Source organism: Grampus griseus (assembly GCF_964374135.1).
Source record: "Grampus griseus genome assembly, chromosome: 2".
Lineage (NCBI taxonomy): Eukaryota > Metazoa > Chordata > Mammalia > Artiodactyla > Delphinidae > Grampus > Grampus griseus.
This window is the reverse complement of record NC_139018.1, coordinates 55,587,570-55,612,304: the sequence shown is the minus strand read 5'-3', so window position 1 is coordinate 55,612,304 and position 24,735 is coordinate 55,587,570.

Below are 24,735 nucleotides of genomic sequence, written 5' to 3'. Positions count from 1 at the left end.
ATAGATTCTGTCCTAAGTAAATCACTGAAAACTGCATAAGTTTTACTACCAACTGACCTCTTCCTAAGAAAAAGAAAGTAGCAGGACTCCATTCTCCATTTCTATTGCAACAGGCTGAGAAAGATTCATGTTTAAAATTCAAAGACTGTGATTGAATTAGAAATACATACATTTTTAAAAACCCAGCAGTTGGTTCATTGGTTCACTTTTATTTGTGCCTTTTTTGTATTTTTTTCACCATACACTCCTTGGAAAATGTCATGAAAAATTAATCTCTAAAAAAACATTTTTTATCAAGGCTTTTTACTTCATTTCCTGAAATGTTGAAAGCTCCAAGCAACATCAATAAATGACTACATAAAATTGGACTAACTTATTTTGCATATGTCTATAATTTTAATAACAAGTTGGGGAAAAGATAGGGTGGGGAATTGAGAGAGTTAGAACTTGGTGATTTAAATGAAAGATTAATGGACAGCAATGGTAATAAAGGACTGCATATCAAATTAAACGAATGAATAAATGAACATGAGACTTTTAAGACTATTACTCTTCTTGACCAGTCATTTCTTTATATTCTTCACAAACATTTTTAATAATACAATTCACCATTCAATGAAATACAGTAGAAATGAAATATGAATAAAAACCTATTTGTGTTTGAGGTTTGGTTTCATTCTGTCTGTAATGTTTATGCCATTGAAAGCAAAACATACGTGTTTCCTTATTAATAGCAATATCCTCTTTAACCTATCCACCTAAACATTCTTCCTCTATTTTCTCCTATAATGCTTCATTTTCAAATCTGGGGAAAACATACTCAAAACACCAACAACAAGTATGGAAAGGCAGGATTGACTGCTTTAAAAAGGCAGAAATTAAAATGCAGGCAATCAAAAGTTTAACTTCCTCCTTTTATGTCTTCTATGAGTAATATTGCACTAATTGAATGTAGGAATAAAAGAACTCTCTTGGTTTCTTAATTAATTGAGTATTGTCTAGCAGTTCTTTTCATAAGGCTTGTTAAAAATGTTCCTTCTGGTAACTTTAAATCCATTTTTATAATTAGCATTTAGTTGTATCCTTGAAATGAAACCAGCTTCCTTTTGTCTGCCAACACCAATTTTCAGCTCAGCAGCTAAAAATTAAGTCCTGTGCATTAAAACCAGCAGGTTTGATGTAAAGTTGTAATAACTTATGGAAATTCTTTCATCATTTTATGCATGGAAAATTAAATTTCTTCTAAATCTGAAATTTCTTTATTTTCACATTCAAATTCTGTTTGTATATACTTTTGACAAAAATACAGGTCTTATGCTTATATGCTGAAGATTATTAATTGGAAACAATTATTTGAAATACATAGGCAATCCTTTCTAAATATTTCTTCTAGTACATTGAATATCTATGTATAAATTTCCTTCAAAAAAATAGGATATTAATTGAAATTTATGTTTTGTTCATTGACAAAATCTTCATTTTAAAAGGTTCAAATGCATTTATTTCATCTTGTTTTATTGCTATAATACTATATTAACTGTGATGATCACAATAAGATTTTTAAAAACCCTTCATTTAATTATTCATCCTTTATAAATTGAATCAAAGTCAGAAAACCTGCTAAATTAAGAATAATTATCTTTAAAAATTTTGAGATGTTCATCCAGTCATCCAAACATAAAATTTTATACTCAGGAGTAAAAAAGAAACTAAAAATTTTCCAGATAAACTTTTCTAGCTTTTGGAGCATTCAAAATGCCTAAGCAATCAAATTACACGTGTTTTGTTTTCGTATTCACCCCTTTGACAGGTGATAGTGTTTTTAAAAATAACATGACATGAAAATTGCCCTCAGAGTTTAAAAGTTAAAGAAATGAGAAAAATAAAATATGAATAAATGTCTATATTAATTAGAGCCAAAATGGAGTTTCGAAAAAGGTATCAAAGTTACAGAATTGTCATGTATAATTGATTGTCGGGCTAGTATCTGTCTTAGTCTGCTTGGGCTGCCGTAACAAAATACCATAGACTCGGTGACTTAACCTACAGAAATTTATTATCTTACAGTTCTAGAGACTGGGAAGTGCAAGATCAGGTGCTGGAAAAGCAGGTTTTATTCTGAGGCTTCTTCTTTTGGCTTGTAGGTAGCCATCATCTAACTGTGTGCTCACATGGACTCTTCTTTGTGTGCACACAGGTAGGGGGTGGGGTGAAGAGCAAAGAGAGAGAGAGAGAGAGAGAGAGAGAGAGATGGAAAGAGAGAGAGAGAGAGAGAGAGGCAGAGGGTGCAAGCAAGCTCACTGGTGTCTGTTCCTCTTCCTCTAAGGACACCAGTTCCATAAGATTAGAGTCCTATTCTTACGACCTCATTTAACCTTAGTTACCTCTTTAAAGACCCTAAAGACCCTAATGCTAAATACAGACCCTAATGCTAAACACCCTAATACTAAATATTGAAGATTAGGACTTTAACATATGAATCTGGGGAGAACACAATTCAATCTATAACAGTATCTGAAACTTGATTAATGGGTAAAATCTAAATAAGTAAAATAAAGAAAAGAAGCATCAATATTAAGAATTAAAAGTCATGAAAAAGGGGTCATAAGTTAATAAACCATATATTTTCTGGAATTAGATACATAGTCAGATCTAAAGTATAGGATTGGTAATAAATAGAAGAAAAATACTGTTTCCAAGAAGAGAAGACCAAATATTAAAATGTTTTAAAAATCCAAACCATATTTCATTCCATCTTGCTCCTGTTCTCTCTTTCCCTTTCTCTCTCCCTCTGTCACACACACACATACACACACATGCACACACACACACAAGCTTCTTTAAACTGTATATGTGTTACTATTCACAGAGGTTTTATGATAATATTTTGAGAATATTTAAGTCACATATTGAAATCAGCTACATAAACAAGTTAAACTATTTTAAATACATAAATAACAGTGCTAAGTATTCATTAGTTAAACATAATTTAAAATGATAGAAAGGTAGAACTCTTGCTTCTACACAGGTTACTTTAACATGCCATCTCATTATTTGCTGCTATATTACACCAGACATTCATATAGAATGCAGTTGTATATGAGAAGCTTAAGTCATACATAAAAGAATGTCTTCAGAAATGGGATCATTTAGACATTATCAGACATTAAAAGTCAGCACATAACTGTGTATCTATGTTCATCCTATCTTCCCTTTAAGGACAAATATCAACTTTCTGATTATTATTTCACTTCTAAAAGAAAGAAAGAAAATATGACAATTATGATTTAGATAAGTATAGGGAACTTAACACTTCTTGTTAATTTGTCAATTATGGTTCTTTTACATAATCTAATTATTAGTCTGTGGAGGCTACCATAAAAAAACACCACATACTGGATGGCTTAAGAAACAGAAATTTATTTTCTCACAGTTCTTGACACTGGGAAATGGAAGATCAAAGTGCTGTCAAGGTTAGTTTTGGGGGAAGCCTATTTTCCTGACTTGAAGACAGCCACCTTCTCACTGTATCCTTGCATGGCCTTTCTGGGAGGGCTAGGAAGAGGTCTGGTTTCTGTTCCTCTTTTTATAAGGATATCAGTTCTATCTAATCACCTCTTTTAACCTCAATTACCTCCCTAAAAGCCCTTTCTCCAAATACAGTCACACTGGGGGTTAGAGTTCAACATATGAAGATATCAAATTTGGGGACATAATTCAGTCCATAACAATCTGTATCTGATTTCAAAGAGAAGGCACTTGATTTCTTCATACTTAGAACTATGCCCCAAAACAAGGCAGAGAAATTAACATGGAAACATAGATCTCACCCCTAATGGAAATAGGAAATATCTATAACTCCTACACAAAAAAATAAAGAAGAGCTGCCAAACGCGATGAAGATTAATGGACCAGTGGGATCCTGTCAAGAATGGACACCTTCATTTGCAGGTCCCAGACACAGCCTGTGGAGTATGAGGCTATTCCCAAAGTAGAGCTTGTGCAGAGGTGGACAGGGTGCTCTGCCTGCTGTGGGCCAAGTACCTTAATTTAAAAAACAAATCAAGGAGAAATTTGTCAAAGACAACCTACCTCTCCTTCCAAAAATAAATTCTGCTAGGCACAAAAACATTCACAGGGTAATATTAAAAAATTCCTTTAAGGGCTTCCCTGGTGGCGCAGTGGTTGAGAGTCCGCCTGCCGATACTGGGGACATGGGTTCGTGCCCCAGTCCGGGAAGATCCCACATGCCGCTGAGACATGGCCGCTGAGCCTGTGTGTGCGGAGCCTGTGCTCTGCAACGGGAGAGGCCACAACAGTGAGAGGCCCGCATACCGCAAAAAAAAAAAAAAAAAAAAAAAAAAAAAATTCCTTTAAGAAGCTGACACATTTAATGCTGTTTCAAAGCACTGGGAAAGAAAAAAGGGAAACTTTCATTAATAATGTTAATACAGGTTTACCTCAGAGACCTTGTGGGTTTGATTTTGGACCACCACAATGAAGTGAATATCACAGTAAACTCACACAATATTTTGGCTTCCCAGTACATATAAAATTATATTTATACTATATTGTAGTTTATTGTGTGCAATACATTATGTCTAAAAAAACAATGTACATAAATTTAAGCTTACTTTATTGCTAAAAATGCTAACCATCATCTGAGCCTTAAGTGAGTTGTAGTGGTAACAGACATCACTAATCACAAATCACATCACAAATATAATAATAAAGAAAAGTTTTGAAATATTGCAAGAATTACTAAAATGTGATACAGAGACACGAAGTGAGCAAATGCTGTTAGAAAATGGCACTGATAGACTTGCTGGACACAGAATTGCCACAAACCTTCAATTTGTCAAAAATGCAATATCTGTGAAGCACAGTAAAATGAGATATGCCTGAATATACTACCCAAAAGATAGCCATGGGGAGAAAAAACACAGAAAAATAACATTCATGAATACAGATATGAAAACTCTACCAATATTAGTCTATAGAATACAGCAACCAAATAATAAATACAACCAAAATTAGATTTTTCATAAGTCTCAGGATGGTTCACTATTTGAAATATTTTAATATATTTCATTATATTCCTAAGACAAGGAATATATATTTCAATATATATATAATTTAAAAAACCTTTATTATAAAACTGTAACAGTTAAAAAATGGGAAAGCAGTAAATGTCTATCAGAATGCAGAATTTCTATCAGAAATGCATTAATGTCCACCAGTGGAGCTCTTGTAACTAAATTATGGCACATTCATACAATGCAGTATTGATTAGTTAATACAATTAAAATGCATTCCTTTATATACTGCTGTAAGGCATTATTATTGAGTGAAAAAAAACCACAAAACAGTGTGTGTGTATATATATGCTCAAATACATATTATATTCATTTATATTAAAAATGAGTAAATATACTTGAAATGTATAGTCTATTTGTGAAATAATATACAGAAAACTCACAATAATCATTGAGAAACAAAATTTGAGAAAAAATGTAGTTTCTATTGTATATCCTTTCTTAGCTTTTAATTTTTATAGCGACTGCATGCATTACCTAGTCAAAAATAAATGAATTGATTTTTTTTTTTTTTTTTTGCTGTACGCGGGCCTCTCACTGTTGTGGCCTCTCCCGTTGCGGAGCACAGGCTCCGGACGCACAGGCTCAGCGGCTATGGCTCACGGGCCCAGCCGCTCCGCGGCATGTGGGATCTTCCCGGACTGGGGCACAAACCCGTGTCCCCTGCATTGGCAGGCGGACTCTCAACCACTGCGCCACCAGGGAAGCCCAATGAATTGATTTTTTAAAAATATACAAGCTTTTGTACAGTGGCAAGAAAAAAGGATTAGGCAAGTTGATTCACAGGCAAAAGGAGTACTAAAAAGAAAAAATACATAGAGGGACCAGTAACCATGGGTATACTGAGATCACCTTATCTTTAAGACGCAGCCCAAATATGACTGCTTCCAAGAACCCTGACTTGGGAAACCCAATGTAGGATAATTTATACTTCTACAAACCATAGCACTCTCTTTACTTGTCCTATACTTTGTACCTTGTTTTATAGTAATTAATTTGCATACTTTAATTCTCATACATTAGTGCCTTTCCCATGTTATTTACATTTTGCTAACCTTGAGCAGATAAGACAATATCCATCCTTCAAAAAGTATTAGCTCAGCACATTATTTTCTTTACAAAGCCTAGTTAGCCTAAGTTTTTAGTTTTCCAAGAACTCCTTGATTCTTTTATGAATCCCTTTATCCTACCACGTTATACCCCAAATTACTTTTTGCAAGTTCTTTTTCCCTTCCAGGCCATTGACTTCCAAGTCATATGCTACAAGTTTCAGTTCATTCAACCTTGACTGCAACCTCTGAGATAGGGACTTTACCAATATTTTGCCAGTAAGATACCTAAGGCCTCAGGTGATTAATTTGTCCAAGTGAAAAGTAATCAAGAATGAAAAAAAAAAGCAAAAGTAATCAAGACTGGATTTGACTCAAAGCCATCTGATCATTTGGTTACACATTTAACATCTATGCCAACGTCCAGAACTTAATATTGATATTAACTTCTAGAATTGTGGGGCTAAGAAACCACACATTCTGCTATAAAGTAGAAAATCCTTGGACTTATTTGTGAAAGGAATAGAAATATTATTCCTTACCTAAGTTTAGTCTCTCATATCAGTTTACCTTTGAAAGGATGATTAGTATTTTTAATCTTAGTCTAAACTGTGAGCACTAAAATGTTGCTTTGAACTAGTATACATAGTTTCAAATTATAATAGAGTAACCAGGAAAAAAGCGATATAATGAAACAGTATATCCTAAATATTCTGCTATATAATTTCCTAAAAGGACAGAATTATGATGATACAATAAAGTGTGATGACTCAGTGGCTCCTTGATTATGTCAATTAAACCTGATAGTCTGGGAGGCACGATCAAGAAGGTGGAATAGGAAGACCCAGAGCTCACCTCCTCCCACAAACACACCAAAACTACAACCACATATAGAAAAACTCTCTCTGAGAACGACTGGAAGATGAGAAGAATGGCTCTTCTACAACCAATAATATAAAGGAAAACACACACACACACACACACACACACACGCACAAAGCTTGGAAGGAGAGGAAGAGAAGCTGTCTAGTTTGCATTCGTACCACCAGCAGGTGAAACACAAGAGGGGGACATCACAAACTAGGGGATCCTTCCTAAATGGTGAGGGTTTGAGGCCCATATTGGCCACCCCAATAGTGAGGTCTGGCACTGGGAGGATAACTCTCTCAGCTGTTTTGAAAACGAGCCCTTACGAGAGCTGTAGGAAAGCAAGACTCTACTCTTAAAGGGTACATGCAAAGTTGTGCTAATTCATAGTCCCATCACAGAAACAGCAGATTGAAAAGTGCTTGGTGATCTGGCTGGCTTGCCAAGACTGCCCCAACACTCCCCCTAGCATGCACCAGGCTCTGGCTCCAGTCCCTCTAGCTACAGCCCTACCAAGGTGGTCACTGTCACCACACCTTGGGAGAAACTGTAGTTCACACCAGACTCTGGCTCTAGCTTCTCTGGCTCCAGTCCACCCCACCAATGTGGTGGTCCCCAGCACACCCCAGGAGAAACCCTGGTTTGTCCTAGAGTTGGTCTCTAGCAACCTCCAACTTTAGGATACCCCCAACAAGGCAATACCCCCACCAAGGCAATAAAAGAGCAGAACAGAACCACAAAAACAACCAGAAAACAAGGAACAAAATGGCAGTAAGTATATATCTATCAATAATCAATTTAAATGTAAATGGACTATGGGCTCCAATCGAAAGACACAGGGTGGCTGAATGGATTTCACAACAAGACTTATCTATATGCTGCCTACAAGAGACTCACTTCGGAGCTAAAACAACACACAGACTGAAAGTGAGGGGATGAACAAAGATATTGCATGCAAGTGGAAATGAAAATAAAGCTGGGGTAACAATACTCATATCAGACAAAATAAACTTTAAAACAAAGTCTACAACAAAAGACAAAGAAGAGCATTATATAATGATAAAGGCATCAATCCAAGGAAAGGATGTAACATTTGTAAACATATATGGACCTAACATAGGAGTTCCTAAATATATAAGCAAATATTAATAGACATAATGGGAGAAACAAACAATAATACAATAATAGTAAAGGACTTTAATACCCCACTTACATCAATGTATAGATCATCCAGACAGAAAATCAATAAGGAACCAGTGGCTTAAATGACACATTAGATCAGATGAATATATATATATTCATATATATATATATATATATATATAGAGAGAGAGAGAGAGAGAGAGAACATTCTATACAAAAGCAGCAGAATACACATTCTTTTAAAGTACACATAGGACATTCTCTATGATAGATCATATGCTAGGCCACAAAACAAGTCTCAATAAATTTAAGAAGACTGAACTCATATCAAGCATCTTTTCTGACCAGAATGGTATAAAACTAGAAATCATTTACAGGAAGAAAACTACAAGACACAAAAACACATAGTGAATAAACAACATGCTACTAAAAAAAACAAAAAAGAGAGAGAGAGTCAACAAAGAAATCAAGAAGGAAATCAAAAAATACCTGGAGATAAATGAAAATAGAAACACAACTTTCCAAAATCTATGGACACAGTAAAAACTGTCGTAAAGAATGAAGTTATAGTGATACAGGCCTACCTCAAAAAAAAAGAAAATTCTCAAATAACCTAAATTTCTTCCTAAAAGAATGAGAAAAAGAACAAAGTCCAAAGTTAATAGAAGAAAGAAAATGATAAAGATCAAAGCAGAAATAAATAAAATATAGATCAAGGAAGTAATAAAAAATATCAATGAAACTAAGAGCTGCTTTTTTTAAAAAAAGATTTTAGGGCTTCCCTGGTGGTGCAGTGGTTGAGAGTCTGCCTGCTGATGCAGGGGACGCGGGTTCATGCCCTGGTCCGGGAAAATCCCACATGCTGCGGAGCGGCTGGGCCTGTGAGCCGCTGAGCCTGTGTGTCTGGAGCCTGTGCTCCGCAACGGGAGAGGCCACAACAGTGAGAAGCCCGCATACCACAAAAAAAAAAAAAAACGATTTTAAAAATTGATAAACCTTAGCCAGACTCAAAGAAAAAAAAAAGAGTCCAAATAAATAAAAATAGAAAGAGACATTACAACCAATTTCACAGTAGTACAAATAATCATAAAAGAATACTATGAACAGTTATACACTAACAAATTGGACAACCTAGAATAAGTAAATTCCTAGAAACATACAATTTTCCAAGACTGATTCAGAAAGAAAAAGAAAATCTGAACAGACTGGTAACTGGTAATGAAATTGAATCAGTAGTCAAAAAACTCCCAAAAATAAAAGCACAGGACCAGATGGCTTCACAGGGTAATTCTACCAAATATTTAGAAGAGTTAATACCTATCCCTCTCAACTTATTTCAAAAAATTGAAGGAGAGGGAACACTTACAACTTATTCTACAAGGCCATCATTGTTCTGATACCAAAATCAGACAGACACTAAAAAAAGAAGAAAATTACAAGCCAATATCCCTGATGAGCATAGATGCAAAAATCCTCAACAAAATATTAGTAAACCAAGTTCAACAATATGTTAAAAGGATCATACATTATGGTCAAGTGGGATTTATTCTAGGAATACAAAGATGGTTCAACATTCGCAAATCAAGCAACATTATACACCACATGAACAAAAATCACATAATCATCTCAATAGATGCAGAAAAATCAATGACAAAATTGAACATCCATTCATGATTAAAACTTATCAAGAAATTTTGTATAGAGGGAAGCACACCTCAATATAATAAAGGCCTTTATGACAAGCCCAAGGCTAACATTATACTCAATGGTGAAAAGCTGAAAGCTTTCCCTCCAAGGTCAGGAACAAGACAAGAATGTCTACTCTCATCACTTCTATTTAACATAGTGTTGAATGTCCTAGCCATAGCAATCAGACAATAAAAAGAAATAAAAGGAATCTAAATATGAAGGAAGAAGTAAAACTGCCCCTCTGTATAGATGCCATAGTACTATATACAGAAGACACTAAAGGCTCTACAAAAAAAACTATTAGAACTAAGAAATGAATTCAGTAAACTTGCAGGATACAAAATTAATATACAGAAGTTGTTTCATTTCTATATACTAATAATGAACTATGCATTTACAATTGCATCAAAAAGAATAGAATACCTAGGAATAAATCTAAACAAGGAGGCAAAGACCTGTGCTCTGAAAACTATAAGATATTGATGAAGGAAATTAAAAGTGATTCGAATAAATGGAAAGATAACCCATGTATATGGATTCAAATATTAATATTACTAAAATGTCCATACTATACAAATCAACCTACAGATTTCATGCAATTCCTATCAAAATACCCGTGACATTTTTCACAGAACAAGAACAAATAATCCTAAAATCTGCATGGAATGACAAAATACCCTGAATAGCCAAAGCAATATTGAAAAAGAATAAAGGTGGAGGTATCATGCTCCCTGACTTCAGACTATACTACGAACTATAGTAATCAAAACAATATGATATTGGTACAAAAACAGACACATAGATCAGTGGAACAGAATAGAGAGCCCAGAAGTAAATCCATGCACATATGTTCAATTAATCTATAACAAAGGAGGCAAGAATACAGAATGGGAAAATGACAATCTCTTCAAAAAAATGGTGCTGAGAAAACTGAACAGCTATATGTAAAAGAATGAAACTAGAACATTTTCTCACACCATATATAAAAATAATCCTAAAACGTATTAAAGACAAATGTTTTTAAGGTATCTAAAACCATAAAACCCCTAGAAGAAAACATAGGCAGTACACTCTTTGACAACGATCTTAGCAATATTTTTTTGGATCTGTCTCCTCAGGCAAGGGCAAAAGACAAAAAAATAGGCTCTAATCAAACTATAAAGCTTTTGCACAGCATAGAAGACCACCATCAAAAGAAAAAGGTAACCTACTGAACGGGAGAAAATACTTGCAAATGATATGTTTGATAATGGTTTATTACCCAAAATTTATAAAGAACTCATACAACTCAATATCAAAAAACAATCCAATTAAAAAATGGGCAGAGGATCTAAATAGCCATTTTTCCTAAGAAGACATACAGACAGCCAGAGGTATATGAAAATGTGTTCCACATCACTAATTATCATGGAAGTGTACATCAAAACTACAATGAGCTATTACCTCCAACCCTTAGATATACATGCATTCAAAAGTCCACAAAAATATAAATTGCACTACAGTTATCTATGACAGGGAACTTGTGCTAGCTAAGACATAAATATTTGTGATTTTTCAAAAAATTTTACAATGTGCTTGTATTATTTTCATATAGATATTATTTTTACATTTAAAAATGAAGTCATTCAAAATTGAGTGCAGGAAAGGATTAATTTCACTCAGGACATGGACCAGTGTCAGTAGAAAAAGTAGAAGACTTTGTGATTGACAGGGACAATGACAAAACAATGAAGCAGATACTAAACAGATTCATATTAACAAGTGCGTATGATCATTTTAGAAAATTTTCCCAGGAAGTATACTATGTGTTACTATTTATCCATTTGGAATCTGGAAATGAAAATTTGTAGTCTTAAATAGGATACAATAAATTTGGTGCTGAGATATATAAATAGATATTTTAAAATATTTATAAATAGATATTTAAAAATAAATAGATTTTTAAATTTTAATTAAATTAAATGTTTTTAATCTAAGAGAGGGTATGATTTAAAGAAATCTTGAGATAAGTTTTGAGTTTTCTTAATGTAAATATATCTGGTATTTGGAATATGTTATTTCTATGACTTAAGGCCAGAATTTCCTAAACTGTGCTCTGAATAAATTTAATGTGTCCCATGAAAATAATTAATACTTATGCTATTTTTCCTACCAAAATTTATACTAGAAAAACACATGTAAAAAATCAATTAAACAAACATTCTTTTAATTATGTAATAATCTGCCTTTTAGAATCAACTGAAACAATCCCTGGGAGACATTTGCTCTGTGTTTTGAGGCAGGGGCAACATTTACCAGCTGACTTCTAATCTCATGGTGGCACACCTTGAAATCACCTACACAGCATCTGTTCTCCCTGCCTTCCTTACCAGTAGGAACCTGGTTTTCTTTAGGGTGCCCAAAGCCCAGCTACAAGATTTGATTTTTCTCAGCTCCTTCGCAGCTAGCAATGGATAAGTAACAGAGTTTGAATCAGTGAGATGTAAGGGGATGTCTACTAAATGAGCTTCCAAAAAGATGTTTTCCTGGTAAAAAGGAAAGACTCAGCTGCTTTGCCTTTTTTGCCTTTGTCCTCCTTTTCTCCTGCCTGAGACACAGATATGACATCTATAGCAGCCAACTTGTGACCATGAGAGAAAAGTCACATGTTAAGGATGGTGACCCATGGAGCCAGACAAAACTCGGGTCCTTGATGATTTCATAACATCACTGCACCAGCTCTGGTCTACTCATCTTCAAATTTCTTGTTATAAGAAAAAGAACTACTGAACTATTGTTGTCAGATTTCTGTTACATGCAGCCTATTGCAATCCATCATCTTTTGATTGGTTAACATAAATGTCACATACCTTGCTACATAATTTGAGCACATGTCTATTATATTAAGCAATGTATATTCAATATTAAACAATTTTACAACACTAAATAAAATATATAGCCATGTCTTGGTCTTACCTGTTGTAATGTGAATGTTAAGTTTAAAGTTAACTCAAAAGAGATCACAGTCTTCACTTTTATATGTCACTCATTACTCTAAATGTAATCAGAAGTTATTTTTAAATATGCCAAAATTATTCTCACTGCTTTTATTTATAATCTTAATAACACATTGTTGAGAACAACCATTCTGCTTGTCCAAGAGAGTGAAAAAGTGTAATTTGGTTCTGTTTACCTCTAAAGGAAAAAACAGATTTTAAACAGAGAGATAACAAATGAACATAGCTTGTTAAATTATTTCCTCTCTAAGTTCAAGAACTGGATTTAGGAACTATAATCCAAGAACCTAGCTCAGAAATTTGTCATCATGTGGTAAAAGAAAAAAATATACATCTCCTGGAATTGAGATAAGTCATTTCTCCTAAAAGAAGGGTTTTTATTCTTCTTGTTCACTACTTCAGGATTCAACATTTAGTCTTTTAAGAAAATTCCCAGAAGATTTTATCTCTGGATTTGATCTCAGAAAGTGATGGTAATGGAGAGTTTCTGAATAAAGACATAAGCATTTTTGTCTACCTTGTTTTGATTAAAGCAGGAGTAAAAAGGTAAGTGACTTATCAAGATTCATTAGTTTTTGTGCCATTTTTACCAATATAATATATAAGCCACCAAATTCCAGTGTGGCCATTTTTATTTAAATCTATACTTATATTAAGGATATATTCTGGTCACAAAAATTTTAATGTGTCACACATCAACAGGAAATCATTGATGTGCCGTGAGGGCAATACTACAAACAAAGATTTTCAATCTGCTCTCATGGCACTTAACATGTGCAGGAAACAAATCTCAAGGCAAGAATGTTGTATTAATACATATTTCTAAAAGAACAGCTTGTGTAGAGCCTTAAAATGCAGCTCAGAGTCAAAGGAATAAGATTAAACTGAGCCTCAGTGGGATTGCTAGCTTCTGTTGATTACCAGCTGTCATGGGACCAAACTTCAGTATTGTATACTGCTTCCTGTCTTTAAAAAGATTCACTAGTTTGAGAAAAAACATATGTTTTTGTTTTATTTTTATTTTGGTACAAAAAGCTTACTCTAACTGGATTCTCCATTTATTACTCTAGTCCTCAGAGAAATAAAATCTTGAAGTAGAATAAAAGGATTCTGTCATGACCACTTCAGTGAACCCTTACCTCGGGCAGCTTGTTTGGGTGATCTATGGGTTATCCTCCCTTAAATTCAACTCAGACCTTCATATTATCTTAAATTCCTTATAATCTTAGGAGTCTAAAATCATGCACTAGGAAAATCAAAGATGAAGTGTATCCTCCAAATAATTTGTTTGCTTCAAAGCTAGAACATCAACATATTTAAGAACCAACTATTAAGCATATAATATTTTAACATGGTTAGTGTAGAATGTGAATAAATGATGAACACAACTGTTGCATTCTAGTTTATGTAGAAGAACACTGGGTCTTCTTGATGATTCTAATAGCTCAATCCTTATTACCATCACAAATGAGTATTCATCAACATGTAAAACCAAATGCCATCTGTGGTTATGCACTGTATATTGCTGTATATAAAAGGGCTTATCAATGATATCTTAAAAGGTATCATTCCAAAGTAAAATATCTCCTACCTCATGTGATAATCTTGCCTCAGAGAAATTTTTTAAATGCCTAGTTATAATCTACTTATAATTAGTGTAGTAGAAACAACACAGTTGCCTCTTCTATAGGATGCATTTAAATTAACTTTACATTTCTGAGACTTTAGTATTACAAAAGAATGCTTGATATTAGATGGAAAGAACTAATATCATGATATTTGATGGGTGAATCAATGATGACATTAGCCCCACAGCATGTCTGAAGCTACCTCCTTCCCCTCCACTTTTCTTTGTCAATATGCCAGTTGTCTTTTACTTGGTTAACATCTATGTTCTGTTAAGATGCTCTCTTACAGTTACCAAATGACCATCTTTCACAGTCAGTAAATTCCCCTCAGCTTGTCTTATTACACACAGAGAATGGAGCTCAAGTTTGTAACCTTTCAGATCAATATTTTTGTTTTATATTTGCTATGTTATTCACACATTTCTATAAAAGTCCCTGCAAAAGTACCTGGGATTCCAGGTACCTGCTTTACCAAGGAAGCCTGATAGATTTTGCTTAATGTTGTGTGTCTCTTCTTTTAGTCCATAAAGGAAAACACAGTAAAATTGGAAGAAGCCACAAGTGATAGTAAGATTAGATTGCAAAATTATGTATTATTTTTATATTTGTATAAAATATATAATACTTTTATAGACTATGTGATTTATAAATTATATATGTATTATTTCCATTGGAAACATTAAATAGATGTAAAAATTCTCATCTTTGTTTATTAAAAAATCCTAATGTGTAAAAGCAGGTTTTCATTAGTATTCATATTTCTAAAAACTGAAGTATGAAAATACATCAATAATGCTCCAGCAGACTGTCTTTCATTCATTAGCTTTAAGAAAAATTCTTTTAATAACAAAGATATGTTGCAAATGAAAAAGCTAGAGAAGATATCTTGATCCTTGATCTTACAACTGTTACTGATAGGCTAGAATATAACTCAGATAATAAGTTTACAGCTATTATAAAATTCAATAAACCTTGCAACTAAAATAAATCAAGTCTATGAATTTAGGCTACATAAGGGGTAGAGGAAAAGGTTTACCTCCTTGAAAACTAATGAAAAGCTTAAAAATTAATTATATGTCCTAATTCTGAATTTTATTGCTATAATTTGAATGGAACATACATGAACACTAATTAATGTTATATTTATAAGACACTTTAGAACTTTAGAGTTTTTTTTTTTTTTTTTTTTTTTTTTATATTTTCGGTACGCGGGCCTCTCACCGTTGTGGCCTCTCCCGTTGCAGAGCACAGGCTCTGCATGCGCAGGCTCAGAGGCCATGGCTCACGGGCCCAGTCGCTCCGCGGCATGTGGGATCCTCCCGGACCGGGGCACGAACCCGTGTCCCCCTCATCGGCAGGCGGACTCTCAACCACTGCGCCACCAGGGAAGCCCAGAACTTTAGAGTTTTTAACTGAATATACTGTAGTCATCTTTATACATTAATCTCAAAGAAGTTTTGATTTTTTTCCCCTTGTAAAACCACCATGTACGAATTCCACATCTCACGCTCTTATAGACCACTGTAATCAAACTGTAACCAGTTCTATAATCAACATTTTGTGAATAAATCACATCTACCAAACCAGGATGATAAATTTTATATATATAAATAAATATATATAAAGAGAATAAATATTTACATATATATAAATAAATATATATACAAAGAGAATAAATTATTCTTCCCACTACTACAGGCAGCTTAAATTCTAGGGCCCCATAAAGGATTTTGTTTAGACCTTATTTTAATGGATTAGTTCTCAACTTTCCCTTGCTGCATGCTCTAAACACCCCATTCATGTTAATTATTAACCATTTTTAAAATGCCTTAGAATGAGTCTCCAGGCCATGTTCAAAAGGATAAATAAAATTTATTTTCCTAGTTTAAATGGTGCAAATTAAGAAAATTCCTCTTTAAAAATATTTTGTTTAAACCTAACTGTTCCCTGAATTCAAATCCATGTATTTTACTAAATTTCTCTTCCAATAAGCCCAGTGGAGCACAGTTAGAAAATCAGCCTAAAAGATATTTATATATACATATATATAACTTTAATAATTCCTATATACAGTTAAACACATGCAATCAGCTGATTTCTATAGAGTGATAAATCAACAATCCTAGTAATAGAAATCAAGTCAGATAGCCCCTTTGCATATAATTTTGTCATAGATATTGACTTTTGAAATTGAATTTCCAAGCTGGATATAATTACCAGCATTATATATAATACTACCAGGAATATTTAATAATTTCTTATTCATGCTTAATAGTATACTAAGCACCAACAATTAGGCCCAAAATAATTTCAAGCCCATACAGTTTAGCTTTAATAAAGGAAAAAGAATGAAATGGGATTCCAGAATTCAGGTTGTGTTTTAACTTTGTCACTAAGTAGCCTTGGGCTATATAATTTAACTCTGATTCCATATTAGTTAAGTTCATTATAATACTTGCCTTGGGAATTTTAAAGGTTACCTTAGAATTTCCAAAAAGATGAATTCTGAAATAGGCTTTTTGTACCCAACTCTCATTAATATAAAGACCATTTACCTTCTTTAACTTTCTTAAAAGGAAAGGCTTGCCCCTACTGAACTTCTGCAGAATCTACTGAGCATGGTACTAAGCTTGTACTTATTATATGGAGCCTTGTATTGCTTTTTAACCTTCTTATGTTTATTTCTCATTTCACCAATTAAATTTCAATAATGGGAGGGTCAATGTTTATGAAATGTTACTCTGCCAATCAACAATTCCTCTTCTTTGCTGAACAGCTCTCATAGTATTTCCAATAAAGGTTACTTCTGCATGGGCCTGCTTTCTATAGACTGAGTTTATGGAGGATTGTAATGACTTTCCACCAAATATTCCAACATGTAGACGATCAGAAGTGCTAGTTAGCACTCAACAAATAATAAAGACATAAATGTTCAACAATATTTTTAATATTGTTGAATATTTTATATAATTTATAATTTTATAAAATTATAATTATATATTTTATAATTTTATAAAATTATATATTTTATAATTTTATAAAAATTATATATTTTATTTTATAAAATTATATATTTTATAATTTTATAAAATTATATATTTTATAATTTTATAAAATTATATATTTTATAATTTTATAAAAATTATATATTTTATAATTTTATAAAATTATATATTTTATAATTTTATAAAATTATAATTATATAATTTAATAATTGAATTTTATAATTGAATTAGCTAATAATATCTATATTTTATATAATATGTATATCATATATATTTAATACTAATACAAAATTTATATTATATAATATTTATATTTTATAATTGAATTAGCTAAGCATTTCCTTAATTTTTTAAAAATAGAAAACAATTTTTCCAACAGATAAGTTAAAATAAGATTAAAATTAGGGATATAAGAGATGAAAAATGTTTGTTTTCATTAATTTTGGAAGATTCTGTTGAATTTTTGTTGTGAGAGAAGGATGAATCAGTAAGCATAACTTATTTAGAGAAAAAAGTTTAAAATACACACTTAAATAAAAATGTTGCATTGAGGATATTTGTAGAAAACTGATATATTTAAAGAATTTGTTCAAAATGTGTTTTGGAGTTGGAGAATAATGATTTTGTGATCAATTATGACCACTCTTCAAGATCATATAGTATTTTTCTAATTTCATACCTGAAGGAGAATAAAAATCCAATTTAAGGAGAAATGACTATGTGTTTTTTTATTATCCTCCCCCCAGATAGCATAGTACCATAGGAAGTTCTCAAAAAAGTTAGAAAGGGAGGGAAGAAGGTGGGGGAAGGTAAGACTGGAAAGCAGGGTTTGGGGGTAAGGAACTGGAAGCAAGCCTATCAAAGATTTTATTTGGGCAAAACAGCCAGAGGATTAGTTTGGGTTTCCTTGTCCTTCATCTTCAGACACAGATAGAGGAAGAACATTTTCTAAAAAAAAAAGAAAGAAAAAGAAAAAATATGACCCCATTATTTGGATTTAGCAGTATGTAGCTGTATTTAACAGTCATATTGTTCAATAAAGATATTTTCATTAATCTTAAAAAAAAATTACTGTGACCATGTGTCTAAATTTTTCATTTTAAAAGCCCCAAAATATTTGCAAATCTGCTACTTAGTTATTATGACCCTTAAATTCACTTTGTCTCTTTAGTAGCCTTTAGCCCAAACATGGATCAAAATGTTGACAATAGTGTGTTCTCTATAGCTAACAGATGGAAGTCTATTTGAATTTTTCTAAGGCGGTCATAAAAGTGAGACTTTTTCCATTTGGAAAAATCAGAATAGGTTTTACTTAATGCTTATTTTAAAATAGATACATGTATTACCTATTATTTATATTTAAAAATAGATGTACTAAAGGGCAGCAATCCTGCCTATTTGTGAAGAAGCCCCTATATGAAAGATAACTAGACACATATAAAATATTCATTTATTAAGGGTATTTTAAATTCAACTTTTGACATTAGAATGATAAAAATGATGGACTTCCCTGGTGGTCCAGTGGTTAAGATGCTGCTCTTTCAATGCAGGGGGCATGGGTTAAAGCCCTGATTGGGGAACTAAAATGATGCCACATGCTGCTCGGTGTGGTCAAAAAAGAATGATAAAAATGAAGTGATTCATCAAAATTATTTAAGATTCTAATGGGAAAAGTTGTTCTTACATGGACATGCCTAGCTATATAAAAAATGAAGACCAATGAAAACTTCTGCTTGATTTATGTCAAGAAAGTTATATGGATGCCTGGAGGTGGTAAGAAGTGCTGGTGGGTAAAATGTAGGGTATAAGAGATTGACAGGAGTCATGGATAACTTTCTTGTTTAATAATCTTTGCTTACTTCTTCACTGTATGTACAAAAAATCTACAGCAAACATTTTAATTGGAGACATAAAATGTATTCCCTTGAGTTTGGGTAAAAAAGAAAAATACCTGCTATGTCCAATTTTGTCGATCATTGAATTGGAGGTTTTGGCTAAGGCAGTAAGACAAGATAGAGTGATAAAGTTTTAAGAATTGAAAAAAGAAATTAAAATGTTATTATATTATTGTGATTGGATATACCTAGAATGCAACAGGATAAAGAGATGAATTATTAAATACTTAGGAATATAGCTCCCAAGAGATATGCAAGACTCTACAAAGAAAGCTATAAAATTTTAATGAAACAAACATCTAAAGAAATGCAGGGGTAGGGAGAGACATAAATCATGTTCATGAATTGGAAAGCTCAATATTATAAAAGTTGTTAATTCTTCCCAATTTATAGATATAATGTAATCCCACACAAAATCTGAATACTTAAAAAAAATTTTTTGATGGAACTTGATAAGCTGATTCTAAAATTTATATAAAAATACAACGGTCAGAAAATAGCAAAGAAACTTTACAAGTCAAGGTGAGAGAACCTACTCCACTGAAAGTCAAGATTTAGCCTAAAACTATGTAAATGAAAGTGTGGGTCTGTCTCAGACAGAAAAAACAAGTGCCCCAGAATAAAAACAGACCTAGGTATCTATGAACACCTGATTTATGACAGAGGCAGACCCTGCAGAGCAGGGAGAGTAAGGTGGTCTTTTCAAGAAATGATGCTAGAACATCCATACTGAGGGAAAAATAAAAAAAGAGAGACATACCTCTACCTCATTTCACGTACAAAAAAAAAATCAATTCATGCTGATAGTAATATTATGTAGAATATCTTTATGTTCTCTAGGTAGAAAACATTTTTTAAAACAAGACTCAGAAAGCATTTATCAGTATTACAAAAATGGATAAGTTTTGAGTGCACTAATTTTTTGAAATCATTGAAAGACAGACTAAAGAGAGGGAAAAGGAAAGCCATATTGTGAAAATATTGTCAAAAATACATTTTGGACTCATCTTCTAAAGCTTGTACCCCAAATGTGTACATGCTTTCAAAACCAACAAGAAAAAGACTCTAATAAAAAAATGGCACAAGATGTGAGCAGGTACTTCACAAAAGAGAATGTCAACAGAGCCAATAGATCCGTAAAAATGTTCCTAATCTCATTAATTTTAGGGAAATACAGATTAAAACCACAGTGATATCAGTATAAGTCCACAAGATTAAAATGTTTGACAATAGGAAATGTTGGTGGGAAGTGAATTCTTATACACAGCAGATGGGAATAGAGGTTTGTAAACTACTCTGAACAAAATTTGGCAGTGTTGACTAAAGCTTAAGATACACATATACCCTTTTCTATTCCTGAATCTATAGCCTCATAAATGTATGCTTATAATGCTCCAGGTACATGCAAAAGAATATAGAAAGTGAAGTGTTCAAAATAGGTCCAAACAGGAAACAATCAAATATCCATCAATAATAGAATAAACACAGTGGGGTATATTCAAATTATGAGACATTATACAGCATTGGAAATGAACTACAGAGACACACAACCACATGTATGAATCTTAAAGACATAATGTTGAGTAAAAGAAGCCAGGCACAGTGAGATAAATAGTGCATTGTATCACATGTATAAACTTCAAAAAGAGGGTAAAAATAAACTATATTAGAGATACTTAGGGAAAAAAAAGAAAGCTATATGGCAGATAATAATAATACTAGCAGCTCACATTTAATGAGCATTTACTAAGTTTTTCAAGGATTTTAAAACCCCTGCTTTAATGCCTTTAAAAAGTGTGATAGTTTGATACTGTCCTATTAAAATATTGACCTTATGCTTTTTGGCAATGACATTTTCCCTTGTCCTTTTCCAAATTCACTCTGATCCACCTCCATTTACTGTTTAATGTCATTTCCCTTGGCCATTTCATGCTATTTTATGGGATAACCTGCATATTTACATGCCTTCAAAGTATGCATTTGCATTTTCTTCAGCATTGCTCTTTGTTCATGTCTATTTTTCATCTATATCTTAGATGAGTAGCTCTTAGTTTAGAATAATAGAGGGTGGGATAGAGGGAAAATAAAGGGAGGGGAGGGGACAGCTAAATTGAGCTTGAATCAAAAGAGCTGCCAAACTGACACTTCCATTCCTGCACAAATTGCACATATTCATCTTTTGTTGGATTCAAGCTCTTCACAGTGGAGTGAAACTTCCAGTCCAGGCACTTACAGTTCTGTGAAGCCAGCATGGCAAGAGTAACCAAAATGATCAGGAATTTGGGTGTTGATATATTCATATCCATCTATAAAATGAATATTAAATTCCTCAACTATTTTTTTTTTTTTTTTTTTTTTTGTTTTTTTTTTGTTTTTTTTTTTTTTTTTTTTTTTTTTAACATCTTTATTGGGGTATAATTACTTTACAATGGTGTGTTAGTTTATGCTTTATAACAAAGTGAATCAGTTATACATATACATATGTTCCCATATCTCTTCCCTCTTGCGTCTCCCTCCCTCCCACCCTCCCCATCCCACCCCTCCAGGCTGTCACAAAGCACCGAGCCAATATCCCTGTGCCATGCGGCTGCTTCCCACTAGCTATCTACCTTACTACCTTTGTTAGTGTGTATATGTCCATGACTCTCTCTCGCCCCGTCACAGCTCACCCTTCCCCCTCCCCATAACCTCAAGTCTGTTCTCTAGGAGGTCTGCGTCTTTATTCCTGCCTTACCCCTAGGTTCTTCATGACATTTTTTTTTCCTTAAATTCCATATATATGTGTTAGCATACTGTATTTGTCTTTTTCTTTCTGACTTACTTCACTCTGTATGACAGACTCTAGGTCTATCCACCTCATTACAAATAGCTCAATTTCGTTTCTTTTTATGGCTGAGTAATATTCCATTGTATATATGTGCCACATCTTCTTTATCCATTCATCCGATGATGGGCACTTAGGTTGTTTCCATCTCCGGGCTATTGTAAATAGAGCTGCGATGAACATTTTGGTACATGACTCTTTTTGAATTTCGGTTTTCTCAGGGTATATGCCCAGTAGTGGGATTGCTGGGTCATACGGTAGTTCTATTTGTAGTTTTTTAAGGAACCTCCATACTGTTCTCCATAGTGGCTGAACCAATTCACATTCCCACCAGCAGTGCAAGAGGGTTCCCTTTTCTCCACACCCTCTCCAGCATTTATTGTTTCTAGATTTTTTGATAATGGCCATTCTGACTGGTGTGAGATGATATCTCATTGTAGTTTTGATTTGCATTTCTCTAATGATTAATGATGTTGAGCATTCTTTCATGTGTTTGTTGGCAGTCTGTATATCTTCTTTGGAGAAATGTCTATTCAGGTCTTCTGCCCATTTTTGGATTGGGTTGTTTGTTTTTTTGTTGTTGAGCTGCATGAGCTGCTTGTAAATTTTGGAGATTAATCCTTTGTCGGTTGCTTCATTTGCAAATATTTTCTCCCATTCTGAGGGTTGTCTTTTGGTCTTGTTTATGGTTTCCTTTGCTGTGCAAAAGCTTTGAAGTTTCATTAGGTCCCATTTGTTTATTTTTGTTTTTATTTGCATTACTCTAGGGGGTGGGTCAGAAAGAATCTTGCTGTGATTTATGTCATAGAGTGTTCTGCCTATGTTTTCCTCTAAGAGCTTGATAGTTTCTGGCCTTAAATTTAGGTCTTTAATCCATTTTGAGCTTATTTTTGTGTATGGTGTTAGGGAGTGTTCTAATTTCATTCTTTTACATGTACCTGTCCAGTTTTCCCAGCACCACTTATTGAAGAGGCTGTCCTTTTTCCACTGTACATTCCTGCCACCTTTATCAAAGATAAGGTGTCCATATGTGCATGGGTTTATCTCTGGGCTTTCTATCCTGTTCCATTGATCTATCTTTCTGTTTTTGTGCCAGTACCATACCGTCTTGATAACTGTAGCTTTGTAGTATAGTCTGAAGTCAGGGAGCCTGATTCCTCCAGTTCCTTTTTTTGTTCTCAAGATTGCTTTGGCTATTCGGGGTCTTTTGTGTTTCCATACAAATTGCGAAATTTTTTGTTCTAGTTCTGTGAAAAATGCCAGTGGTAGTTTGATAGGGATTGCATTGAATCTATAGATTGCTTTGGGTAGTAGAGTCATTTTCACAATGTTGATTCTTCCAATCCAAGAACATGGTATATGTCTCCATCTATTTGTATCATCTTTAATTTCTTTCATCAGTGTCTTATAGTTTTCTGCATACAGGTCTTTTGTCTCCTTAGGTAGGTTTATTCCTAGATATTTTATTCTTTTTGTTGCAATGGTAAATGGGAGTGTTTTCTTGATTTCACTTTCAGATTTTTCATCATTAGTATATAGGAATGCCAGAGATTTCTGTGCATTAATTTTGTATCCTGCTACTTTACCAAATTCATTGATTAGCTCTAGTAGTTTTCTGGTAGCATCTTTAGGATTCTCTATGTATAGGATCATGTCATCTGCAAACAGTGACAGCTTTACTTCTTCTTTTCCGATTTGGATTCCTTTTATTTCCTTCTCTTCTCTGATTGCTGTGGCTAAAACTTCCAAAACTATGTTGAATAAGAGTGGTGAGAGTGGGCACCCTTGTCTTGTTCCTGATCTTAGTGGAAATGCTTTCAGTTTTTCACCATTGAGGATGATGTTTGCTGTGGGCTTGTCGTATATGGCCTTTATTATGTTGAGGAAAGTTCCCTCTATGCCTACTTTCTGCAGGGTTTTTATCATAAATGGGTGTTGAATTTTGTCAAAAGCTTTCTCTGCATCTATTGAGATGATCATATGGTTTTTCTCCTTCAATTTGTTAATATGGTTTATCACATTGATAGATTTGCGTATATTGAAGAATCCTTGCATTCCTGGAATAAACCCCACTTGATCATGGTGTATGATCCTTTTAATGTGCTGTTGGATTCTGTTTGCTAGTATTTTGTTGAGGATTTTTGCGTCTATGTTCATCAGTGATATTGGTCTGTAGTTTTCTTTCTTTGTGACATCCTTGCCTGGTTTTGGTATCAAGGTGATGGTGGCCTCGTAGAATGAGTTTGGGAGTGTTCCTCCCTCTGCTATATTTTGGAAGAGTTTGAGAAGGATAGGTGTTAGCTCTTCTCTAAATGTTTGATAGAATTCGCCTGTGAAGCCATCTGGTCCTGGGCTTTTCTTTGTTGGAAGATTTTTAATCACAGTTTCAATTTCAGTGCTTGTGATTGGTCTGTTCATATTTTCTATTTCTTCCTGATTCAGTCTTGGTAGGTTGTGCATTTCTAAGAATTTGTCCATTTCTTCCAGATTGTCCATTTTATTGGCATAGAGTTGCTTGTAGTAATCTCTCATGATCTCTTTTA